The 22525-nt window shown below is 40.4% G+C and overlaps 1 protein-coding gene across 10 annotated transcripts in view; it reads right to left on the bottom strand.

The window, feature by feature from the left end:
- myt1 (myelin transcription factor 1) overlaps positions 1-22525 on the bottom strand; it is a 168210-nt gene that overhangs the window by 130030 nt on the left and 15655 nt on the right. The window contains exon 1 of one of the 10 annotated variants that reach the window (XM_062979063.1): positions 17537-18308. The exons of 8 other annotated variants lie outside the window; for them this stretch is intronic. The gene's annotated coding sequence lies outside the window, so the exon portion shown is untranslated. Of the gene's footprint in view, positions 1-17140; positions 17280-17536; positions 18309-22525 lie in introns of those variants that run through there. One more of the 10 variants, XM_062979062.1, reaches the window with a different exon arrangement.

The raw sequence follows: 22525 nt of genomic DNA on the forward strand, positions 1-22525 counted from the left end.
ATCACTTGGAGGCTCTTAAACTGAGGCTGGATGGTCATCTGTTGGGGATACTTTGTGCTTTTCCTGCATGGCAGGGGGTTGGACTAGATGGCCCATGTAGTCTCTTCCAAATCTATGATTCTATGAGTCTGTTATTTCAAATTGCAAGCAAACAAGTTTTACCAAAACTTTAGGAATAACCTCTTGCCTGTAAGAACTATTTGGCAGTGGAATTGGATGGGATACTATTTATAGTTATTACCCCTTCCAAGGCAGAGGGTCAGACTAGATGGACCTTGTAGTCCCTTCTAGTCCTTAAGATGCTATAATGTGCCTGATACAAGATGACTTGTTGTGTGTCTTCAAGTCATTTCCAATCTTTCACAGCCCTAAAGTGACCCTATCCCAGAGTTTCCTTGGTAAGATTTGTTAGAAGGGATTCATCATCATCTTCCTCTGAGGCTGAGAGAGTGTGACTTGCCTAAGGTCACCCAGTGGATTTACAATGCTGAGTAGGGATTCAAACCCTGCTATCCAGATTTATAGTCTAATACTGAAAACACTCCACTAAGGTGTCTTCCCCAGGCACATTCTAACTGGGATAAAGCAAGAAAGAATTAAAAACCATTTTAAAATGAGTGAAATTATATTTAGATAATTACAAAATGCCCAATTTAAAGAGTCAAGAGAGCTTTGTGGAGTTTGGGTGCGTGTAACGTGGCACAGCAGGTTAAACTCCCGAACTGCTGAATTTGCTGACTGATTCGAGTCTAGGAAAGGGGTGAGCTCCCGCTGTTAGCCCCAGCGTCTGCCAACCTAGCAGTTTGAAAACATGCAACTGCGAACCACATTCATTCCACAGCAGGCATGGGCTGACTTGGGCCCTTCAGGTGTTTTGGACTTCAATCGGCTGTTAGAATCGTGGCTGTTAGGAATTGTGGGAGTTGAAGTCTAAAACACCTGGAGGGCTCAAGTTTGCCCAGGCCTGTTCTACAGCATAGATGATCTTCAAGACTTCTTGGTTCTCCCTCTCGGCTCCTTTTCTTTTTACTCTGGCACCGCAGATGCATGATTGCCCCTCCCGTCTGCATGATAAACCATGGCTCATTCTGGGCTCTGAGTTTTATGTAGTCCCGGCGCTGCAGAACCACTCGCCCCAGCTGGTTTATTTGCCACCATAATCGTTTTCTGATTCTTCCCAGCAGGAAATCACCTGCTTCTCCTCCCCTTCATTTCACGGAGCTCCCTCCACCTGCCTTGGCTGCTTTCAGCCCCACAAACCCCATTATTCCCTTCGAATGTTCAAAGTATAGGAAAGAGAGGGATAAAAAGGAAGAGGGGGAAAAGTAGAATCTTCTGGCACCTTTATACCATAGATGAATTGATTTTTTTTTTTGGTATTAATGTGTGAGGTTTACAATCCAAGCTAATTTGTATGTGTAGCTTGAGCATCCCTTTATCGGAAATGCTTGGGATCAGAAGTTCTGTGGATTTTGGAATGCTTGTATTTGCATCTATGTATGTATACAATGGAGTATACAGTAGAGTCTCACTTATCCAAGCTAAACGGGCCGGCAGAAGCTTGGATAAGCGAATATCTTGGATAATAAGGAGAGATTCAGGAAAAGCCTATTCAACATCAAATTAGCTTATGATCTTACAAATGTAGCACCAAAACATCATATTTAACAACAAATTCGACAGAAAAAGTAGTTCAATATGCAGTGATGTTATGTAGTAATTACTGTATTTACGAATTTAGCACCAAAATATCATGATATATTGAAAACATTGACTACAAAAATGGCTTGGATAATCCAGAGGCTTGGATAAGCAAGGCTTGGATAAGTGAGACTCTACTGTATTTGTTGGAGATGGGGCCCAAGTCTAAACATGAAATGCATCAATGTTTTTTTATACAATAGCTTGAAGATAATGCAATAAGCAATGAGTATTGTGCACGAAACAAAGTTTGTATACCTACTAGAACTATCACAAAGTAAACGTGTCACTATTGCATTTCCATGTGGAAAATGTTGGATTTTGGAATATTTTGCAATCCAAAGAAGGGATGCTCAGCAGTCAGCCCTGCACACTTGTGGGTTTGGTGAAGTCTGCTGGAGTCTCCTTCTTTGGAAGTTTTTTTAACAGAGGTTGGATGGCCATCTCTTGGGGGGCTTTGATTGTGCCTTTACAGCATGGAAGAAGGGGGTTGGATTGGGTGTCCTTTGGAGTCTCTTCCAACTCTACAATTCTATGAGTTTTGTGGATTTGATTCATGGATTTGGTTAAAACCTCTCTAGGAATCTCTAGGTTCTTCAATGTGACCACAACGCCATGCCAGAATACTTACAGATTCCTAAAGAGGTGTTCTTTCAAATTAAAAACAATACCATTTTTAATCATTTTTTAAAATTTTCACAGGGGTCCTGATGCACCGCTCACTTCAGTGAATGTAGAGAGCTAACTGTATAGTCAGCCCACTCTTTCAGATGCAATGAAAGAGCTCTCCAAGGTGCTGAATCTAAACTGCAGGAGACAAGGTTTAAATCCCCAGCCAACCACGGAAGCCCACTGGATGACCTTGAGCAAGTCACACTCTCTCAGCCTTCAAGGAAGGAAAAGGCAAAACCCCCTCTGAATGAAGCATGGCAAAAAGAGACCCCATGATAGATTAACCTTAAGATTACTATAAGGCAGGCTTGGGCAAACTTCAGCCCTCCAGGTGTTTTGGACTTCAACTCCCACAATTCCTAACAGCCGGTAGGCTGTTAGGAATTGTGGGAGTTGAAGTCCAAAACACCTGGAGGGCCAAAGTTTGCCCATGCCTGCTATAACGCAACAATGACAAATTATCTCTTGTTTTATCAGTTTCCTACTCTGAGAATTCAAGGTTGGATACAAACATTTAGATAGACATACATCTGGTACAAATGCAGCTGTTTTTACTTGAATGGAAGATGATAGTGTTTCATGATTTCATAACATCCATTCCTCAAGTTCCTTTCCAACCTTCTTTGCCCTGAATCCAGAAAAGAAACAAACCAAAACCCAGTATGTTAGAAACAGTTGATGAGTTTATTGGGGAAAGTTACATTTTAAAGTTATAATGGCGCCACTCTCCTTATCAAAAGTGATACAGTTCAGTCTCCTTCACCTTATTCTGCTTGGCATTTAGATCCTGCTTTGTTCAAACTGCACCTAGATGTTTGGGTTTTATTCTGGACACTGCAGTTCAAGAAGAATGTGGACAAAGTGGGTCGTTTCCAGAGGAAGGTGAACAATATGATCAAAGGCCTAGAAGACAAGTCCTATGAGGAATTACTAAATGAGTTGGGAATGTTTTGCCCGGAGAAAAGAAGTTTGAGAATATATGACAACAGTATTTAAATACTTGAAAGGATGCAATGTACAAGATGGAGGAAACTTGTTTCCTGTTACTCCAGAGACCATGAACTAATTGATTAAAATGACAAGAAAAGAGATTCCCCCAAATATTAGCAAAACACTCTTTGCTTATAATAACTGTTTGAGAATGGAAAGGATTGCCTTGGAGAATAGTAAACTCACATTCTTTGGAGGTTTTGTTTGTCTTTCAAGAAGGATATTATCAAATTGGAACACATCCAGAGAAGGACACTAAAGCAGTGGTTCTCAACCTTCCTCATGTTGTGGTGACCAACGATAATATTATTTTCGTTGCTACTTCATAACTGTAATTTTGCTGTCATGAATTGTAAATATCTGATATGCAGGATGTATTTTCATTCACTGGACCGAATTTGGCACAAATACCCGATAAGCCCAAATTTGAATACTGGTGGGGTTTTGTCATTTGGGAGTTGTAGTTGCTGGAATTTGTAATTCACCTACAATCAAAGAGCATTCTGAACTCCACTAACAATGGAACTGAAATGTAGTTCACCTACCTCTGGAGAGCACTGTGAACCCAAACAACTATGGATCTGGACCAAATTTGGAAAAAATACCTGATATGCCCAAATTCAAATACCGGTGGGGTTGGGGGATTGATTTTTTCATTTGGGAGTTTTAGTTGTTGGGATTTATAGTTAAACTACAATCAAAGAGCACTCTGAACCCAGCCCACAATGGATCAGCACCAAACTTGGCACACTACCTAGATGGCCAACATTGAATATTGGTGCGGTTAGCAGAGGCTATTTTTGAATTTTGGGAGTTGTAGTTCACCATCACTCAGAGAGCACCATGTACCAAATTGGTGATGGAACTAGTAAACCTGCCACACGCACCCAACATGCCAAACTCTGAATACTGATGGGGTTTCAAGGAGACTGACCTCAGAGGTTGGAAGTTATAGTTCACCTACATTGACAGAGCAATGGGCACCTAACTGAAAGATCTGAACCAAACTTTTTATGGAAATATCTGTTTTCTGTTGTTCTTTGGCAACCCCACTCACAACCTCCCATGACCCACCTCCCCCCAGGGGTCCCGATCTCCAGGTTGAGAAATGCTGGACTAAAGGATTTGGAAACCAAGTCTTCTGAGGAACAATCCAAGAGCTGGGGATGTTTAACTTGGAAAAGAGAAGACTGAGAGGTGACATGATATCTGTCTTTAAATACCAGAAGGAATGTCACATAAAAGACTGAGCAAACTTGTTTTCTAGAACATGAACCAATGGATTCCAATTACAAGAAAAGTGATTCCACCTAAACAAAAATCCTAACTCATTGACAGTAAAAGCTAGATTGTCTCAGATGGTAGTGGGCTTTTTTTTGGAGGTTTTAGACAGTGCTTGGATGAGCACCTTTCATGAGTGCATTAGTTGTGCACTTCTGCATTACAGGAGTTTGGGATAGATGTCCCTTCAAATTGTATGATTCTATAATTTTGTGCATGCATCTACAATATTGATAAAATGCAATTTGACACCACTTTAACTGCCATGGTTCAGTGCTATGGAATACTGGCATTTGCAGTTTGGTGAGGCTCTTGGCAGAGAAAGCTCCCATTATTCCATAGCATAGAGCTGTGACAGTTGAGGTGATGCCAAACTGCATTAATTCTATAGTGTAGATGCACCCTGTGCCTCAAATTCTCATACCCAGTTTGTACATGCAGCAGGATGCAATAGTCAAAGTGAAATGGATGCTCTTTCAGTGACTATGTTTTGTGTCACATCACTATGAAAATTAAACTCTTTGCCTATTGAGCCTGCAATGAATAGTCTATATCTAAGCAACCCATGTCTGCAAGTGGAAGTTATGAAAACTTTCCATTACAAAGTAAGACACTTAAGGGAAGGAGGCAGGAGAAATCTACATGCCCCATCCTTCCCACACACCAAAAGCCTCAGTTTGAACTCCATCATTTCCAGAGAGGTGCTGAAAGATGAGTGTTGTATAGGCAAGTACACTACTTAGTAGCCAGGGATAAATAATATTTTATTGGGGTAGTGTGTTTTCCAAATGGCCGCCCATATTTTTTAAATGGATTGTTCCATACTTGCTGTTTTTATGTAGTAATCATGTTTTTTATAAGGTTGTAACCCACTGTGGGTCTATGGATAAAGTGAATTATCAGTGTAATGAATACAGATAAATTCAGGATTTGGTAGCTTTCCTTTTTTATGTTGCGTCATATTCTTGTGACCTTATGCAGAGGAAAAAATACCCTCCTCTGCAGTGTTTACACATTGTGAGGAGTTTCATGGTCCAATTTTGACAAATTATTTAAAAGCACAAGAGGAGAGTGATCATTTTTTGCAAGCATACTACATTATTATAACAATCATAGCTATTATAACTATAGTGTATTATAATAAAAGAATCATAATATTTTAACTGCCATGACTTCATCCTGTAGAAACCTGGGATTTGTAGCTTGGTAAAAGACTAGATGTTTCTGGCAGAAAATCCTAAAGAACGGATCAAACTACAGTTCACAGGATTCTATGAGATAAAGCTATAGCTGTTAAAGTGAGATGAAACTTTGTTGCTTTGTGTCTTCAAGTGGTTTCCAATTTATGGTGAACCCTATCACAAATTTTTCTGTGACTAAAGTCCCTTCTACACTGCCATATAATCCAGATTATCAAAGTAGATACTGTATATACTCTAGTATAAGACGACCCGAATATAAGCCGAGGCACCTAATTTTACCACCAAAAAACCTGGGAAAACATTGACTCCAGTATAGGCCGAGGGTGGTAAATTTCAGAAATAAAAATAGATACCAATAAAATTACATTAATTGAGGCATCAGTAGGTTAAATATTTTTGAATATTTACATAAAGCTCAAATTTAAGATAAGACTGTCCAACTCTGATCAAATCATTATTCTCATCTTCTTCAATGTAAATGTGCTTATGTATCCTTTTAATAATAATAATAGAGTAAAATAATACATATAATAATAATAATAATAAATAATACAGGAAATAATACAAGCAATAATAGAGTAAAATAATAAATGCAATAATAATAATAATAATAATAATAATAATAATAATAATAATAATATCAGAGTGAAACAATAAATGTAATAATAATAAAAAAATAGAGTAAAATAAGTGTAATAGTAGCAACAATAATAAAATAATAAATGTAAGAATACCAATAATAAAAGAGAAAAATAAAAAACGTACCATATATTCTCTAGTGTAAGCTGACCCAAACATAAGCCAACCAGGACCCTCACCCGAGTATAAGCTGAGGGGGGCTTTTTCAGTCTTAAAAAAAGGGCTGGAAAACTAGGCATATACTCGAGTATATACAGTAATTTGGATTTTATATGGCAGTGTAGATGAAGCTATTCCAAATATTTTGAGACTAAGTGAGGGGAAGAAATGAATTTAATTACTCTTGTGGGAAATTCTTCTAATCTTGTCAGACTCAGTTTGGCATTCTTTAAGCTAGTTTTCTGTAGGGAAGGAGGAGTAGGAGAATGGTAACTCCCACTTGAATCTTTTAAATCTGCAGTTTGCAGAAGCTTTTATGGTGCTCTTCTATTGCCAAAATAGGTGAAGTACTTAGGATAACTCCTTTTAAATTTGGATTAGAACAGAGAAGATTTGTTTCCACAGTGATAGGAAAACTACCAGTCACTAGTTGAAAGGATTAAGGAGGAGGAAGAGGAGGAGCAATTCTAAAATGCTGAGCAAAGGTTCCTCAATGAAGAAGTTGCAAATGAAATTGCCAATGTTTCCAACATGAGAACGCTGGGGATGTTTTGGAATGCATTACAAGAAAGAAGTCTATCATATCTGTGCATCTTGAATTGAGTATGCAGCTTAGACGGCTACCCAGGTTTTTCATCTCAGAAGATGGATACCACTGTGGTAGACATGAATGAATTTGCCAACAGACATGTCAACATGAGAATGGCTCATTTCTGGACATCTCCTTCCCTAGAACTTGGAATGTGTTTTGACTTGCAGACACAAGTCATCTCAGAGGAACAGACCATAGTTCAGTGCATCAAAGTTTGAAATGACCATGATAGATTGGGGAGCTTGGCCCAAGACTAACAAAACCAATTTCAATAGTGATAATTGCAAGAAAATTGAAATGCACAAATTTAGATTGGTGATACCTGGCTTGAAAAGATCTAGGAATCTTTGCACACCACAAGCTAAAGATGAATTAACAGTAAGATACAGCAGCAAAAAACCAAAAACAAAAAACAAAACAAAAAACAAAACCCCAAAACAAAACAAAACCAAAAAAACCCCAAAACCTCACAACAACCCCGATATAATTCTGGATTGCATCAATAGGAGCATAATAACTGTATTCTGCTGGGAGCTGCTGTCATGTTGCAAACGATAGGTGTCTGTTATGCAGTAGTAACCACTGGAGTGACTGGTGCACCATTGACCGATGTGATGAGCATTGATGCATATTGGAGCACTCCCTGATGCATATCAGGACACTACCTAAGAAATACCAAACCACAATGCAAGGACTAAATGCACATTAGAAATTATACCCAATGCACATCATAGCAGTCTTGCTTGGATATTAAGCATCTTTGCAATTCAGTAATAGGACTTTGTTGTAAGTCTGAAAAGTAACTACAGATTCATAAAGTTATAAGATGTAGATGGTGATGCAGGATACCAGCCAACAACAGCATTCATTTAGGTCGTCAGTCTACATTCCAGTGATGGGACATAATTCTCTGCTTGTGTTGGTTTTGATGTACCGCCCTTGTGTTGAATGACAGTGTTGCACAACTTAAGCACCTATCTAGTGGTCAACCAAATAGACAATGAAATGTGTCTCCACAAGTATCGTCATGCACAATGGCACCACATGTATAATTCAACTTCTGAATGAGCATTCTGCATTGGACAAAAATGCCCAACTCCTTTCTTAGGGGACCATACAGGTGCATAAAATAATAGCAGGTAATAAAACCAAGTTCTAAGTTAAAAGATTGTTTAAAAAGCATAACAAGAAGGGAAAAGGGAAAGTACAACTTCTTCCAAGAAAGACTTTTCCACAGCAATCACTTGACAGTCAAATGCCCATCTGAATAAAGAGGTCTTTGACTGCCAATTGAAGGAGAATAGAGAGAGAACCAAAACTAGCCACCAAGAAAGCTTTGCCATGCATCTTCATCAAACAAATGAGTGAGGATGAGGTGAGGGAAAGTCTTCATTTGAAAACAATAGCATCTACTATTAAACCTTATAAAGGTAGCATTATATAGTGTTTTAGCATTGGACTATGATTCGTGTCCGACTCTGGGGGTTAGTGCTCATCTCCATTTCTAAGCCGAAGAGCTGGCATTGTCCATAGACACTTCCAAGGTCATGTGGCCAGCATGACTGCATGGAGCGCCATTACCTTCCCGCTGGAGCAGTACCTATTGATCTACTCACATTTGCATGTTTTTGAACTGCTAGGTTGGCAGGAGCTGGAGCTAACAGCGGGCGCTCACTCCGCTCCCCGAATTTGAACCTGGGACCTTTCGGTCTGCAAGTTCAGCAGCTCAGCTCTTTAACACACTGAGCCACTGGCACCGGCACTGGTCTCAAAGCCATGTAAAATCCATTCAGCCATGTAAAATCCATTAGTTGATCTTGGACCAGTCACAGCCTCTGACACAGACAAGGGAAAATACCTTCTGGACAAACTTTGCCAAGAAAACCCATGCCATGGCCTTAGAATTACCATAATTTAGAAACAAGTTGAAGGTACACAACAACAACAACAACACAACAACAAGACCTTATGAAGGGGGATGGGGTTGAGCTAACCTTGCAGCTGCTGCTTTGGGACCAGCCTTGTATTTAGGCTAATATCTAGTCCATCCCTACTCCTCCTTTCCCGCTTTCAAGCAACTCTGTACTCAGCCTCAGCCATTTAGAAGATAATAACAACAGCCTACCTTAAGAGTTGCTGCAGGGCTTGCTGAGATAATGTATGTGAAGCCCTTTGAAAATTTGACATTGAATCTATAAACGCTGAGCATTGTTAGCTGCACTATGGATCACATGCCACTTGGGCAAGGAAGCCATTACATTTAATAGCTTTAGAATCATTCTTTCGAAGGAAATCCCATTGGAAGTTTAGAAAGAGAGACCATCCTTTTCTGGGTTCTCCTAAGCCATTAAGAAAAGGAGGACTTCTTCGTTGTCTTCCCCTTTCAAAGCATCTCTCCCCAGGGGGATAAAAGACATTTCTTCTGCACGGCAGGATCAAATATGAGCGCTGTGCTGGCAAAGCTGCATTTCTGATTACTCTCCATAATGCTTTGGTCCAGTTTTCCTAGCAGTTAAAAAGGTTACTAAAGAACCTTCAAAGGAGATTAGAGCGTGGTCAAACAACAACAGCAATTGCGGAATGAACTTGGATGCGTATCTACTGGGGGCATATTTTGCATTTGTGTGCATTTTGGGGGAAGGGGGAAAGCAAAGTCAGAGTTGATTGCTTTGAAGAAGGAAGAATGCTTCTAAGGAGGTTCGGAAGCTACTCAGTCAAGAGAGAGAGAGAGAAAAATGAACCTTTCAGCCTGATCCGTGACCTGATTAAGCTGAAGTCCTTGCATTTAAGCTGATCTCATCCCTCTTTTATCACATCTCATAACATTATTCATCATTATAATGCTAAGGGCTGCTTCCAGGATGCATGCTGGTGGCTTGATTTCTTGACTTTTCATTCGAGGAGGGATTTGGGTGGTCTGGATCACACCTGCTCTACCATTTCTTTGAACACTGCTGGCTAAAGTGATCCTTGGTGTATACAAACAGATCTATCTACCCAGAAGGAAGAGAGAAATCCACGGGGTTTTTATTATATTTATTTATTTATTACAATATTTATATCCCGCCCTTCTCACCCAACAGGGGACTCAGGGCGGCTTACAATAAAACAGACATATAAAAACAGTACAATACACTATAAATTAGTTAAAAAATTAACTTACATATAACATTCATAAAATGCATTTATAAAATATAGATAGGCGTGTACAAGTTTAAAAGACTGGGTCTGTCAATTGAGTTCCAGTATACATAATAGTAATTAATGCTGCTGATTCTTATTCGAAAGCCTGGCCCCACAACCAAGTTTTTACCTTCCTACGGAAGGATAGGAGGGAGGGAGCCTGCCTGACTTCAATGGGGAGGGCGTTCCATAGGCGGGGAGCCACTACTGAAAAGGCCCTGTCTCTCGTCCCCGCCAGCCGCACCTGTGAGGCTGACGGGACCGCGAGCAGGGCCTCATCCGACGATCTTAAGCTTCGAGGTGGGTCATAGCGGGAGACACGTTTGGATAGATAAGCTGGGCCGGAACCGTTTAGAGCTTTATAGGCTAAAGCCAGCACCTTGAATTGTGCTGGCATTGTTTTCATAGAATAACTTCCCAATACATTTTTGTTTTCATAGAATAACTTCCCAATACATTTTTCTAGTGTGTTTATTCTTTCTAATCTAATCTATGCTTTGTGCTGCTTTGTCTTTTGATTTATCTTTTAATTATTTTGATAATTTTATTGTGAATTCGTAATTGTTTTGGAAGCTGCCTTGATTCCTGCTCTGGGAGAAATGTGGCATATAAATGCAAGAAATAAAACAAACAAACAAACAAGGTAGGAATCTAAGGGGAACTAAGTATACTTGCTATAAAACATCTGGTCACTGTGACTTGAAGTTAGGTGCTGTTTTACGCATGTGTAAGCCCAGCATATTATAGGGATTTGAGGGCTGGACTATGACTCTGATAACAAGGATTTGAATCTCTGCTTGGTCATGATAACCCATTGCAGGGACCTTGGGCAAGTCACACACCCTCAGCTCCAGAAAAATGCATGAAAATTTTGCCTTAAATATAAGGCATTGACATCAAATATAGTTGTGCCTGACTCTGGGGGTTGGTGCTCATCTCCATTTCTAAGCAGAAGAGCCAGCGTGTCAATACCTTTCCTCTGGAGCGGTACCTATTGATTTATTCACATTTGCATGTTTTCGAACTGCTAGGTTGGCAGAAGCTGGGGCTAACAGCAGGAGCTCCCCCTGCTCCCCAGAGTCTAACTGTCGACCTTTCGGTCAGCAAGTTCATCAGCTCAGCGGTTTAATCCACTGCACCACCAGGGTCTCCAAGTTTGCCTTAGGGTCTCCATAATTTGGAAATGACTTGAAAGCACACAATGATAGCAACAAAAGCCCACCTAAAAGCCCACCTAAAAGTCCATCCAAGCAGTTGGATGTTTTGGTCTGATGTGGAATGTCTGCATGCAGTCAAAAGAATACAGCAATAGTTGTGCATGTGGTGCAGGAACATTTGACTGTGCATTAGGCAGCGCATTTGACATGTAGTTTTCATTCAACAACAATGTGGCAGTCCATGCTGTGTAACTGACATAATGTTGGAGACATAGGAAAAGGGAATGATAGTCATGTGAGTGTGCTTTGTTTTGTTATATTATAGGACATCATATAAATGAACAAAATGAATTCTCTTTCACACAGAGACTCTTCATTGATACTAACAGAAATTGGGCAATGTATTGGGCTTCCACCAACCCAGTTTTTTTTGTTCTAGTCCTCTCAATCCTGTAAACCTTATGGCCACTTTTTCAGACAAGAATCAATCAGAAATATGAGCTGGAAGTAATTTCATGGGTTTTCACTTGATCTCGGCTACTTTGGATTTTGTAGAGTGGGTAAGTCGTATGAAATAGAAAATGACAAACGAGTTTTGGATGGTTGTGGTGTCATTTGAGGTAGATTGTCAGGTGATTTTTTTCCAGCAGCTCAAGGTTTGGAAAGGCAGTTGGAGAGGCTTTAGAGGTTGTATTTTTTCATGCCTATTCTGTTGTTGTGTGGTTTCAAAGTAATATCCAACATGTTGTAGTTTTTGTTTGTTTGTTTTGGGCTGTACTCCAGGTAAGGCTGGATGCCACTGCTAAATCCCACTTAAGACCACACTTTTCAACCAAAATGTGGTCATTAGTGAGATTTGGCAGTGGCATCTGTTGGTGACTGTCTCCAGCCTGACTTGGAGAACAGCCCAAAACAAACAACCCTACCTCCCAAAAAACAGCCCCTTTCTCCTTCTGTTTCTGCCAGCAGATCCTGGATTATATTCAGTGCCCTCCCTCCCCAAGTCTTCTGCAGTTTGCAACTAAGTAATATCAGCCAATTTGAACAAGAGCAGTGATGCGGCTGCCAATTGCCCGCTTCTACCTTTAAGATGGTGGCTATGGCTCTCCTGTTCATTCATTTGGCAAGATAGAAATGTAAAATAGCAGGAGATATGGATTTCCACCATTTCACAAGGACTTACATCCCTCTCCAACTACCCCTCTTTCCTTTCTTGCATCTACAGTTCAGGTACATAAGTGGTGTAGTTCCAAAAGTTTTGGATTTTGAAGCAATTTTAGACAAGGGCTTGTCAACCTGTATTCCATAGTTGCATTCATACATGGTACTTTCAGCATACAGGTGTCTCTTATTGCATTTGAACTTATCTTTTACCCCAGCCCTGTGGCTCACAATGAATACAGTCCACCCTCCACATTCATTGAAGTTAGTGGTGCAAACCCCCCCCCCCCAATAGTGGGGAAACCAAGAATACCAAAGGACTATGTTTTTACCTGGGAGAACATCTATCCATAGAATCACAATGGAGGACCTACAACTGCTTAGAGAAGCATTGGTTTTGTGTTGAATTGTGCCTTGCTGTGAGCCTCCCTGAGTTCCCATTGAAGTGAGGAGAGTGGGATATAAATGAAGTAAATGAATACAGTAGAGTCTCACTTATCCAACATAAACTGGCTGGCAGAACGTTGGATAAGCGAATATGTTGGATAATAAGGAGGGATTAAGGAAAAGCCTATTAAACATCAAATTAGGTTATGATTTTACAGATTAAGCACCAAAACATCATGTTTAACAACAAATTTGACAGAAAAAGAATCTCAAGTTCCCTCACCACAACTTTATAGTGAAACTTTATGTTGGAGATCTTAGAGATTCCTAGAGAGAGAAAAAATCCATAAATAATCAAATCTGTAAAAGTGAAGCCCACTAATGTGGATGAACAACTGTATGTATATTGGGCCTACTATGGCTGACTGGCTCTTAATATGAATGTATGTTGCTGTAAAAAACTCTCAAATCTCAATGGTATTGAAATATGGATTTTCTGCCATTTCCAATTTTGCTTTTCAGGGGAAGTTTAGGGAACATCAAAGGGAGTATTGTTGCCTCAGCTATGTTACAGTGACAAATTGTTGGGAAGATGGGGACTCAAATAGAAAGGGATCAGCTTTAAATCCAAAGTCCCGGCCACTGAACGTGTGTTTGGGACGCTATGAAACCTGGAGGAACTAGAAAAAGTGCCATTTTAACCTCTTTAACAACTCCACAAAGGAACCCAATCTTACTAAAGTTTCTTGCAAGGGAAAGTTGTATTTTGTCCTACTAGGAGCGAGAGCTAAAGAGAAAAATTAAAGCACGTGATTCCATCTCCGAGTTCGGAGGGAGAAACAAACCCTTCTCGCTTTCTTCCAAGTTGAAGCATCCTAGATTCTTGTGTGGTATGCTATTTATACCAGTCTAAATATAGATCTAGAGTTGATTAGCAAACCTTCTGATTTTTTTAAAACTTCCCAGGGTTCTCCTGGGGTGAACAAGCTGGCCTGCTTTCAAGACTCTGAGACTTTGCCTCTCAAGCCAAGGGCTGACTTTCAGATATTTATCTTTTTCTCTTCCATGTACATGAAGAAAACTCAGAAAAAGGCCAGAGAAGGGGGAATGACATTGCTAAATGCATTAAAAGCATTTTGTGTATCACTCTCCTCATATTTCCTGCTCACTGTCTCATATTCTTCTCTCTTTATAGATCCCAGATCAAGAGAAAAACAATGTTGTTTTCCCTGCTGCCTCCCAGCGAACACATCACCCTCCGACTAATGGCCTGCCTTCGGAGCAAGACGTACGTCATCACAAAAGGACGGACAAAACAAGCCCCCGACAATCTTTGTTTTGAGTCTTCAATGGACTCCCCCCTTTTGCATCCCAGCCAAAGCCACTCTTAAACTTTAATCCTGACAACTACCTCCTTCTCTCGCCTTCTTCTTCTTTTGTCTGCCATTAATTAAAGTGGACATATGGAAGAAGCTGATAATAAGGACAGATGAGCCAATGAGAGAATGAGAGAGAGAGAGAGAAATAGAGAGAGGCTGTTTGTAATTACTGGAGGGGAGAACTTCAACCAAAGTGGATCTCCAGGAAACCGTAAGCAAAAGAGTATGTGTGTTTGTGCACACAAAGCAGTAAGGCACAACTGGGAGAGCCGTGTTGTCAGTCGGCTGAGTCATAAAGATGCCCTTTAGTTCTTTCCTTTTCAAACGTAGGAAATGGCTGTCATGAACAACTCAAAAGGAGGCCTCAGCTGGCCCAGCTCTGAGATAAAATAATAATAATAATTGGGAACTGGGATAAATGGAAGAGTCAACAATTCCTCTCTGGTTCAACAAAGGAGGCTCCCCCAGGCAAATGAATGGACGGCTCACAAAATACTCAAAGGCTTGCTGTACACATTTCATAAAATACTTTGCTCTTCTGTTCAATACTTGAAAGTAACACATCGGCAGCCAGAGAAACCTCAGTCAAATTCTCTCTCACAGACACTGCAATAGCAAGAGACTGAAATGGACTCAACAACCCTAAAATCCTTTTCTTAAACATTTTTATTTCCAGACTGATAATTTTTGAGAGAGAAGATGATGGTGACAAAACAACCAACCCATCCAAGCAGTCACAACAGTATACATGAGAGTGTATTTAGAAGTACACAAAAGATCAGATGCAACCAAAATTATAAATCTTGCAACACGTTTAGAAGGAACAGGATCAAAAACAATCCCTTCTGGATAGTACCTGGCCATTTTAGATGTTAGGGAATTTAAATAAGACAAAAAGTAGAATGAGCTTAAATCAGCGTGTCCAGGCTCCCTTCCTACAAATCCATGCTGTCAAGTAACTTACTTCAAAGATGTCTGCCACTTTTTAAAATGCCCTTTTACTTTTAAGCTTTGCCTCCTTCCTCTAAATACAAAAACAGTGAAGGATCACCCAACTCTGCTTGACTCAAGGAACGAACAGGCAAAGAGAGACACGTGGAAAATAGTCTTTCCTTTGAACCGATTTCCCTTTGTCACTGTTTGCTTTCTTTCTAATTCTCATCAATGAGCAAGAAATAATATTTAATCTTCCACAAAACTACTCATGCTACCAGGAGGAGTAATACATTTTAGTGTCCCTTATCCAGAATTTCAAAACCTGAAATACTCCGAAATTATCCACATGAATCGGTGAAAGATTGACACTTTTGCTTTCTGATAGTTCAGTGTACACAAACTTTGGTGCACAAAATGGTAAAAAAAATATTGTGTACAAGATTATGTGTAGAAGGTACACATGGAACATAAATAGGACTGGGTCTCATTTCCAGGACATCTTATTATGGTCATAGAAGTATTCTAAAATCTCTGAAATCCCAAAATCCAATACACTCCAAAACTGTGGGTCCTCAGCAGAGTTACACTTTTGCCTGCTCTCAGGGGATGAAACATAAATGAATTTTGTGTTTAGATTAAGTTCCCAATCTCCAAGATATGGTTCAATGTAGACAGACTTTGGTTTACAAAACTCTTCAAAACATGGTCTACTAGCTTGCTCTCAGGGAATGAAACATAAATGAATTTTGTGCTTAGATTAAGTTCCCAATCTCCAAGATATGGGTCAATGTAGACAGACTTTGGTTCACAAAATTCTTCCAAACATGGTCTACTAGCTTGCTCTCAGGGAATGAAACATAAATGAATTTTGTGTTTAGATCAAATTCCCAATCTCCAAGATATGGTTCAATGTAGACAGATTTTGGTTTACAAAACTCTTCCAAACATGGTGTACTAGCTTGCTCTCAGGGAATGAAACATAAATGAATTTTGTGTTTAGATCAAGTTCCCAATCTCCAAGATATGGTTCAATGTAGACAGACTTTGGTTCACAAAACTCTTCCAAACATGGTGTACTAGCTTGCTCTCAGGGAATGAAACATAAATGAATTTTGTGTTTAGATCAAGTTCCCAATCTCCAAGATATGGTTCAATGTAGACAGACTTTGGTTCACAAAACTCTTCCAAACATGGTGTACTAGCTTGCTCTCAGGGGATGAAACATAAATGAATTTCGTGTTCAGACTAAGTTCCCAATCTCCAGGATATCTCATTAAGGGCATGTAAGTAGTTTACAATCCATGGGAAAAAATGCCCCAAAACTTCAGTCCCCAAGCTTTAGGGATAAGGGATATTCCACCTGTAAGGATGCTGAAAAGGCGAAGAGAGGAGCCTGAAAACTTCCTCCGAAAAGCTGGACCTTTCAGCACCAAGGACAGCTCTGGCTTCCCAAGCAAAGTGAATGGAGAGGCAGCAGCAAGTACTATTGAAAAACCGAGCGCTCCCTCGCCTTCTCTCACCCCCTAAAGAAACACCTTCCTCTCTTTACCATGAATGAAAAACCAGGCAGGAATATAACTCAACTCCATTGATGCAATATATATGTTTTTCAAGGAATAAACGCTGGCAAACTTTCCAGTTGGCTCAGACCGCGAACCCGAAGGTTTTTGCCCATCCTTCCCTACCATCCAGTCCTCCTACCTTTCCTCTTTCCTCCTCTCTTTCTCTTCTGGACATCTTTCTACTCTCGAAAAATAAAAACTCCACGTCTCCGATCCGGTGGAAGGGAAACAACCGAGGAGACAAGCAAGGAGGCGAGAAATAAACAACAAAAGGTCTGCTCTCTCTCCAGAGAGACGCAACCTCTTCCGGACAGGCAGATCTATCCGGATATAGTCATATATTACACACACACACACTCACACACACACAGGGAGCCTTCATCTCTCTTTCTCTCTCCACTACACTTCTCTTTCAACCTTTCCATCAGCTGATTATTTTTTTCCTGCTATTAAAATATTTAAAAATGCAGTCAGAAATATTCACCAGCTGCCTTTTGTCCCTGCAGGTAAACAAATAAACATAGCATTGACTTACCTTGTTGTTGTTGTTGTTGTTGTTGTGGTTTTTTTTGGTCCCCCCCTTTCAAAAGCCCAGCCTATTGTCCGTCCCTTTTCAAAATGACATCACGGAAAGCGATGGTGAAATTTACATGGGGGGGGGGGCTGAAGAGGAGGAGGAGGAGGAAGAGGAGGAGAGGCTGAGATGGGAAGGGGGGAGTGTGAAAAGGGGCGAGGAGGAGGAGAAGAAGGAGAAGGAGAGCAAGCCAAGGCCCCCTCCCTCCCTCCCTTCCTTTCCCCCTCTGCTCTCCCCACACTTCCTTACAAGGGGGACATGCGTGGAAAGCCGGCTTGGTGGCTTTCAATTAAATCGCTGAGAAGTCTTTTTAGTGGCTGAACTCTGGAAAGGCAGCGACTCACTTAATGATCGCTCTCATTAATGGGGATGGCTTTGGGGGAGGAGGAGGAAGAAGAGGAAGAGGTGGATGCCAAAGAAGAGGGGGGTCTTTCTCTTTTTTTTCCTCCTTCCCTTTGTAAATACACTACCCATCAACCCTTTGGGCTTGGACTAGATCTGTTTACTCTCCGAGGTGAAATAAATCTACAGGAGGGGAGGCAGAAGAGGGGGGAGAAGAGGAGGAGGAGGAGGAGAGAGAGGCAAGGAGGTGCTGACTTTTATTCTTTTTTGGAGGGAACAGATCCCTTCCCCTTCCCGATTTGACAGGAGAGGTAAATCCCACTCATTAGAAACCCAATCTATAATTAATATCTAGCTTGGCTGATGGGGCGGAGGGGGGGAAAAAAGGCAAAGGAGACAAAAGGGAGGCAGGAAGGTTACAACTGTCAACTTCATCCCCCCTCCGCCTTTCCTGCGGATGGTACAGTCCCATAATTTCTAATAGCAACAAGCAAAGGAGTGACAGATGCCCTGGCTTAGGCGAGCGGCAGCGAAAGTCCTTTGCAAGGTGGTCTAATAGGGAGGAAAAATGACCCAGAGTCATCAATAACTCTGGGTTGTTGTTGGGCTTGGGGTTTTCCCCCCTCTGTATGTGTTGGGTTAGTGGGAGATGGGAATCTTGCAATCGAAAGAGTGCATCATCATTAATAATAATAATAATAATAATAATAATAATAATAATAACAATAATAATAATAATGCCAACCATAAATCAACAGCAAGGAGCCAGCTACAGGTGTGGTACAACACACAGTTTCCATACTGATAGGAAACTCTCCTGGAGTTGCAAAGTAACTTTGGAAAGTTGCTTTTCCAATTCCACAGAAGGAGGGAAGTTAACTGAAAGCCCTTGGCAACACAGTTAATTGTTATTTGGCGTTGCTTCCACTAAGTTGCCAGAAAGACTCAAACTTTCTTTTCAACATGCTTCCCAACTCTTTCCCTCTACTGGAGATGGTATAATCAATAACAACAACAACAACAACAACAACAACGCCAACCATAAATCAACAGCAAGGAGCAAACTACAGGTGTGGTATAACACACAATTTCCATACTGATAGGAAACTCTGCTGGAGTTGCAAAGTAACTTTGGAAAGTTGCTTTTCCAATTTCACAGAAGGAGAGAAGTTAACTGAAAGCCTTCCACAACACAGTTAATTGTTTCTTGGGGTTCCTATCAGTATGGAAACACTTGGCATTGTGTCAATAATAATAATAATAACAATAACAACAACAACAATAATGCCAGCCATAAATCAACAACAAAGAGCAAGCTACAGGTGTGGTACAACACACAAAAGATACCCTAGTGTGTTTCCATACTGATAGGAAACTCTCCTGGAGTTGCAAAGTAACTTTGGAAAGTTGCTTTTCCAATTCCACCGAAGGAGGTAAGTTAACTGAAAGCCCTTGACAACATAGTTAATTGTTACTTGGTGTTGCTTCCACTAAGTTGCAAGAAAGACTCAAACTTTCTTTTCAACATGCTTCCCAACTCTTTCCCTCTACTGGGGATTGTATAATCAATAATAATAATAATAATAATAATAATAATAATAATAATAACAACAACAATAATAACTGGTTAATAACTGGAGCGGCGTTCAGGGAGCGTACTACTCCTCTGTTACGTCAGCTCCACTGGCTGCCGATTAGCTACCGAGCACAATTCAAGGTGCTGGCTTTAGCCTATAAAGCTCTAAACGGTTCCGGCCCAGCTTATCTATCCAAACGTGTCTCCCGCTATGACCCACCTCGAAGCTTAAGATCGTCGGATGAGGCCCTGCTCGCGGTCCCGTCAGCCTCACAGGTGCGGCTGGCGGGGACGAGAGACAGGGCCTTTTCAGTAGTGGCTCCCCGCCTATGGAACGCCCTCCCCATTGAAGTCAGGCAGGCTCCCTCCCTCCTATCCTTCCGTAGGAAGGTAAAAACTTGGTTGTGGGGCCAGGCTTTCGAATAAGAATCAGCAGCATTAATTACTATTATGTATACTGGAACTCAATTGACAGACCCAGTCTTTTAAACTTGTACACGCCTACCTATATTTTATAAATGCATTTTATGAATGTTATATGTAAGTTAATTTTTTAACTGATTTATAGTGTATTGTACTGTTTTTATATGTCTGTTTTATTGTAAGCCGCCCTGAGTCCCCTGTTGGGTGAGAAGGGCGGGATATAAATATTGTAATAAATAAAATAAATAAATAAACAACAACAACAATAATGCCAACCATAAATCAACAGCAAGGAGCAAGCTACAGGTGTGGTACAACACACAATTTCTATACTGATAGGAAACTCTCCTGGAATTGCAAAGTAACTTTGGAAAGTTGTTTTTCCAATTCCACAGAAGGAGAGAAGTTAACTGAAAGCCCTTGACAATACAATTAATAGTTTCTTGGTGTTGCTTCCACTAAGTTGCCAGAAAGACTCTAGCTTTCTTTTCAACATGCTTCTCAACTCTTTCCCTCTACTGGAGATTGCATCACCAGAATTATTATTATTATTATTATTATTATTATTATTATTATTAACAACAACAACAACAACAACAATGGGAGATGGGAATCTTGCAATCGAAAGAGTGCACCATCATAAATAATAACAACAACAATAATGCCAACCATAAATCAACTGCAAGGAATAAGCTACAGGTGTGGTATAACACACAAAAGATACCCTAGAGTGTTTCCATACTGATAGGAAACTCTCCTGGAGTTGCAAAGTAACTTTGTAAAGTTGCTTTTGCAATTCCACAGAAGGAGAGAAGTTAACTGTTTCTTGGCGTTCCTTCGATTAAGTTGCCAGAGAGACTCAAACTTTCTTTTCAGCGCAATTCCCAACTCTTTCCCTCTACTGGAGATGGAGGGAGCTCTCCTCATGCTGAAATGACTGCTTCAGGAATTTGCTACAACTCCTGCTTGGGAGAGAAGAGGCGCTGTCCATCAAGACCGAATCCACCCAAATATGCCCCTGAGACACTGCCTTCTGCGGATGGAGAGGAAGTTTTATGCTTGAGAAGTGAATTAGTGATTTTTGATGCATTGATGCTGAAAGGGCAACCAAATATAGCATATATGTGTGCACCCACATGTGAAGCGCTTTTAGTCTCCTTGTAGAGAGAAAAGTGGAGTATACATGATGATGATAATGATGATGACGACAATGTTTTCATGCATAAAGGCATCAATAGTGCTTCTGCAACCATGCACTTAATGTCGCAAATTCTGCATTGGACTAAGATATAACAACAACAACAACAACAACAACAACAACAACAACAACAACAACAGACAAGTCACCTGCCTCTACTCAAGGCTTTAAGGCTGACACAGCTGCAAGGTACCAACAATTTCATAGAACCATGTAGTTGGAAGAGATCCCAAGAGCCATTCAGCCCAACCCCATCGTGTCAGGCAGGAATACACAATCCAAGTTCTCCTGATAGGTGACCGCCCAGCCTCTATTTAAAAGCCTCCAGAGAAGGAGGCAGCACATCAATCATCTCTTATCTTTGGGAAATGTTCCCTATTGTTTAGGTGCAATCCTTTTTTCCTGAAATTTTAATCAATTGCTCCATATTGTAGTCAACACAAGCTTGCCCCTATCTGCAGTATGCCAACCTTTCAGACATTTAAGCATGGCTTTTATGTCACCTCTTAACCTTCTGTTCTCTGGGCTAAATATAGAGCTTGACTTCCAGAGCTTTGACCATTTGGCTGCCCTCCAAGCACTTTCCAGCTTCCTTTTTGAATTGTGGCACCTAGAACTGGTCACAGGTTTGTTCCAGGTGAGGTCTGAGCAAAGCACAGTCGTTGGAGTGTTGCTTCCTTTGATCTAGACACTTTACTCCTTGTTGATGTAGACTAGAATCACATTGGCTTGTTTCGGTTACTTGCCACAGTTTAGCTTGTGGTTCCTATTGCATTTTCCATTGTTTCCAGGGAGTATGCTTCCCAGGGATTATGGGAGCTGTCATCCAATACATTTGGGGGGTTTTATGCTGGGAGGGCTGTACACTACTTATTTGTAAGAAATGTATTACAGGCATTTGTGTGTGAGAGAGAGAATTACTAAAAATATGAATCTGATATAATGTTTGGGAAATTCAGCCCACTACTGTTGATTTCATCATTGTATGGGAGAAAAAGCAATTCCATCTTTTCATCAGAAAAAGTTCTGGTGAGACTCATTAAAAAGAAACCATTATATGAATACTGCAGTGAGATCACTGTGTGGAATTTCTAAACAATTCTGGAATGCCTGTGCTTAGTGATTTATACAAAATCCAGCTCAAAGAATGGGTGAGTCACAGGTGTTGTACTGAGTTTTAATCCTTTTTCTTCCATAAACTGAATAACTTAGCCCTGGGCAGGTCAGTAAGCCCTAGCATGATTTTTCAGGATTTTGAGAATGCTCAAAATATAAGCCCTACTTCAAAAATAAGCCTAGTTACATTTCATGAAAATATCAATTTGGAAAAAAAATACATTCCCTGAAAATAAGCTCTAACACATCTTCTGGAGCAAAAATTAATATAAGACCCTGTCTTATTTTCAGGGAA

This window comes from Anolis carolinensis, chromosome 4, assembly GCF_035594765.1.
Source record: "Anolis carolinensis isolate JA03-04 chromosome 4, rAnoCar3.1.pri, whole genome shotgun sequence".
In the NCBI taxonomy this organism is placed as follows: Eukaryota; Metazoa; Chordata; class Lepidosauria; order Squamata; family Dactyloidae; genus Anolis; species Anolis carolinensis.